Source organism: Schistocerca serialis, chromosome 5 (genome assembly GCF_023864345.2).
Source record: "Schistocerca serialis cubense isolate TAMUIC-IGC-003099 chromosome 5, iqSchSeri2.2, whole genome shotgun sequence".
Lineage (NCBI taxonomy): Eukaryota > Metazoa > Arthropoda > Insecta > Orthoptera > Acrididae > Schistocerca > Schistocerca serialis.
This window is the reverse complement of record NC_064642.1, coordinates 190,785,032-190,789,975: the sequence shown is the minus strand read 5'-3', so window position 1 is coordinate 190,789,975 and position 4,944 is coordinate 190,785,032. Positions and strand designations below refer to the sequence as shown.

Genomic DNA, 4,944 nt, shown 5'->3' with positions numbered 1-4,944 from the left:
AGTGGCAGATCATGCCATTTGGATTATCATTTTTAGAGACAAAATGCTCTCTCGCGCTTCCCGGCGACGCTGAATGACTTTTTATAGAGGACGGAGAAAAACTGTGTCACGAAATTTCAACCCTGGATAGCTGATGCCAGTACGAACAAAATTACTAATGTTGTGTAGGTCGACAACGCACAGTTTTTGAACTACGGAAACTTGGCGCCACGCGCTCCGATTGGCCGTGGCAGGCAAAGCATTCGCGGTCATGCGTTGTCCAGAGAATCCGGCAACAGGGCAATCCCGCGGCAAATCGGAGAGCGCGGCGCCAAGTTTCCGTAGTTTAAAAATTGTGCGTTGTCGCTCTATACAACATCAGTATGTTGGTTTCTTCTGTCATCAGCTATCCAAGGTTAAAATTTCATGACACAGTTTTTCTCCACCCTGTAGAATTCGCCGGCCCTGGCACGATGAGATTTCACGGAACTAGTACAATCTGATGATCAGGTGTGCTGCATTTCCATACTACTTATGCTAGAGAGAATGATTTTTAACAGTAAAAGCTCAAGAATGAGTGTTTCTAAGCGGAGAAAGATATTTTAGAAGCGAATCAACTCCACGCCATGTCTTTCACCTAGAGCAGATGACTGGATCATAGGCAACACATATTGCATACGCCTCTCTGGGGCGTAACAAATGTTGAACGACACATCCCGCCGCCGAGAATATCAGAGACAAACGTTGTTCCTCACGACGTGATCTACACCCCTAGACTTTTGATGCAAGGACTCTGAAACACATGAATAATGTTTCATTTCCTCTATCATTACCGCTGCCATGGTTATCTTTACTAGGGTACTTTGGAACACAACTCTTCTATTGAACAAGTGCTCAAACTTTTAAGGCATGCATTTTAGAGCACATGTTTACTGGACATTTTTTTCTTGCAGTAGAAGAGAATTGTTTCACAATATTGAAGATCAAGAATATCTCTTAGCTCTTAAGGTATGCGTTTTAGAGCCCATGTTTAATTGACTTTTTTGTTTCAAATGATCATTCCTGTCATATCCACGAATACTATCACTTTTGAAACACGCTGTATAACTACCTAAGAATTCTACACTAATATATTATGTTCAGACGAAACGATATAATTCCAGAGACGTTTTGAAGTCTCAAATATCTACGATCACTGAAGCGACGAATAAAAATTATTTACCAAGGACAGATTCGAACCCGTGTCTCCTGCTCGTTAGGCAGATACGCTAACCACTACGCCTCCCTGGCACAGTGGCTTTGCACAATTGCACGGTATACCCTTCGCGCCACTCTCGTCAATCCAAATTTAAGAACCTTCAACATCGCAGCGCGTCATCAGTCGTTGGTTAATATATTGAAAAACTAGAAACCCGCCTCGATTGCAAAAAAAGCACCTAGTGTTAATCTAGGTTTAGGCGTAGATAACTACACCTTCTTCAGAACAATGGGTTTTATTGTTCTGAAGAAGGTGTAGTTATCTACGCCGAAACCTAGGTTAACACTAGGTGCTTTTTCGCAATCGCGGCTGGTTTCTAGTTTTTTAATATATCAATCCAAATTCCCATTCACACCTCAGCCCACTTGGTATTCCACCTAAGCACGAACAGCATTGCACAGGCTCTCGAACTGAACTGGAATAGCTATTCAGCGTTGAACAAAACGGGGGATCATCCCTGAAACTCAGGCATAGATGCTTTAATCAAATGAAACTACGAGGCGTGATTCAAACAGTAACAGCAAACTATTTTTTGCGAAGCATATATTTCACTTAGAAACTCAAACAAGATGTCATTTTTCAGCATAACTAGCCTCCATTTCGGTACACTTGTCATACTATTGCACCAGCATTTCTATTCCATTCGAATAAAAGTTTTTCGGTTGTGGCTGCAACCAAGATTGCACCGCGTCTTTAACCTCATCATCACTTTCAAATGGTCGCCTTCTGAGAACGTCCGTGAGTGTTCAGACTCAAGGTAATGCGAAGGAGTGAGATCAGGGCTGTATCGAGGATGCGGTACGACCTGAAATCTTAATCTACGAATGATGGCAAGTGTTGAGGCGGCGGTATGGGGGCGCCCGTTGCCGTGAAGGAAAAATGGTTCAAATGGCTCTGAGCACTATGGGGCTTAACATCTGAGGTCATCAGTCCTCTAGACTTAGAACTACTTAAACCTAACTAACCTAAGGACATCACACACATCCATGCCCGAGGCAGGATTCGAACCTGCGACCGTATCAGCAGCGCAGTTGAAGACTGAAGCGCCCAGAACCGCTCGGCCACAGCGGCCGGCCGCCGTGAAGGAGTAGAGCGCCTCCAGACAGAAGTCTTCTGTGGCGACTCCTTATTGCTGGCTCTAGCTCATTCTCCAACATCGTGCTGTACAACATACTGTTCACTGTTCCACCCCTTTGCTGATAGTGCTGCAACATCGGCTCATCCATGTAGCAGAAGACCGTGAAAAGGACGTTTCAGGCAGAGTGTAGAAAGTTCAATTTCTTCTTGGTTGTAGAATATGTGCGTCGCCATTCTGAAGACTGTCTCTTGCTTCCTGGTTCATAGAAATGCATCCAGGTTTCGTCTCGTATAACGATACTTGCCAAAAAGTCATGTCCATCACGTCCAGAAATGATGTGGCAGCCTGAACACGCATCAGCTTGTGACCACCAGTGAGCACCCTAGGCACCTATCCTACAAGAAGAAAACAGTAATTGAGAGCCTCACTAATAATGGTATGAGCGAATCTGTCACTGACACTTAGTCCCCTGGCTACAGCTTCTACAGAAATACGCCGATACTCACGAATCATGGTGTCACTGCGTCCCATATTCTCGTCAGTAATGACCATGCTGGAACGACCAGAGCGTTCCTGATCTGTAACCGACGTAAGTCCACTTTTAAAGGCATCTCCCCACTTGTACATTAATGCAGCTATCTCCTTACCTTTCAACAAACTTCGAGCCGGCCGCAGTGGCCGAGCGGTTAAAGGCGCTACAGTCTGGAACCACACGACCGCTACGGTTGCAGGTTCGAATCCTGCCTCGGGCATGGATGTGTGTGATGTCCTTAGGTTAGTTAGGTTTAAGTGGTTCTAAGTTCTAGGAGACTTATGACCACAGCAGTTGAGTCCCATAGTGCTCAGAGCCATTTGAACCATTTTTCAACAAACTTCAATGGGTTTGTTGACGTTCAACGCCCTCCGACCACAAAAATCGTATTACTACTCGCTGTTCTTCTACTGTTTACACAGCTCTGGAGGCTGCAGTTTTCTTTCAAATGCGCTTCCTATTCAGCTTGATACGCTATCTGCCGGCATATGCCGGAACCTTCTCAAAGCATGCATCTTCACTTTCCAGAAGTTTTAAATGCCTTTGGCGTTAATTTCTCTTAATACTGATAGTTTACTGTAACTTTTTGAATTGCTCTAGTTTATGGTTCCCAGCCTTAGTACAAATTTTCATTCGTCGCTTCACTCTGAATATATACATAATATTTTATGTAGGTAACCAGTAGTAGTAGGGCAAGGGACGGGGGGGGGGGGGGGGGCATGAAAGCGCTTCTGCTATTCAATTGATATCAAATTAATCAATTAATTACCCCTGATGGAGTCATGGAATCTCCCCAGCCAGCACGTGGCTGCCGATACAAGCGCACTTTTCTTCGTCACCCTCCCCTCTGAGAGATCCCCACCCTTCTCCCTCCTCCCCCTTCCTCCCTGCCGATATGAGCACACTTTTTGAACTTCGTGCTCTTTTGAAACGGGCTTCTGGTGCATTTTCTTTTATAACCCCCCGCCCCCTTAACCTATTGTTCTGTTGCTTGTCACCGCTTTTGATATCAAAGTAATTGACGAATCACTGAAATTACTCCGTCTTCAGGCCACGAGTGGCCTACCGGGACCTTCCGACCGCCGTGTCATCCTCAGAGGAGGATGCGGATAGGAGGGACGTGGGGTCAGTACACCGCTCTCCCGGTCGTTATGATGGTATTCATGACCGAAGCCGCTACTATTCGGTCGAGTAGCTCCTCAAGTGGCACCACGAGGCTGAGTGCACCCCGAAAAATGGCAACAGCGCATGGCGGCCTGGATGGTCACCCACCCAAGTGCCGACCCCGCCCGACAGCGCTTAACTTCGGTGATCTGACGGGAACCGGTGTATCCACTGTGGCAAGGCCGTTGTCCAGAGTAATTGACTAATTAATTAAATTAATCGAAAAAATGGTGGGAAACAGCTCAATTTAGATACCCCCTCACCTTGAGCTATTGTGCTCCTTACGGTATTCTGTCACTGAACACGAGCTGCTTCAGTACAGGTCTGAATTATTCTAATAGCCCACTCTATCAGTTTGATAAACTAATTATTTAAATCTACATCCTTTTTGTATGGGACAGTTGTCCTTGCTAGATGTAGTTCCCTTCTGGAAATATTGACTGATAGGCGGTAAATCGATTACATTGTGTAGAATATTGCCTATTTAAACAATTTATGCAGTACAAGTCACTGTGTGGAATACCGTCATGAAAAACTCACAACACGTAATTACATTGTCATAGATCATTCTACATATATCTGGCGACCGCGTCTCGCAGTCCTCCAGACAAAATGTTGCACTAAGCGCTGGCCGCTGGAAGACACGGGTATGCAGGGACATGGAGCTGCTGGACTGGGCCGCTGTAGATGCAAGGCTGCGCTAATCCCCAGAAAAGCATCGGCCAGACGCACTTCCTAATGCATGTCACTCACTGCCTGTGGAATTCTGACCGACCTGATCAAACCTATCGACCAAAGTATCCCTGAATATTGCAATCTAATTGGCTCTCGCCAAATTGGTGGGTGGAGCCTGAGTCTATATCAGCCTCCTCCCTCCACCCACAGCCTCGTTCTGCTATCGTTTGCAGTCAGGTTAGCTCGGTTTGATTCCTC

At 45.8% G+C, this 4,944-nt stretch overlaps 1 pseudogene; it reads right to left on the bottom strand.

The window, feature by feature from the left end:
• Window positions 1–4,083: 4,083 nt before the first annotated feature.
• LOC126482627 (5S ribosomal RNA) lies at window positions 4,084–4,201 on the bottom strand (annotated as a pseudogene).
• Window positions 4,202–4,944: the final 743 nt, after the last annotated feature.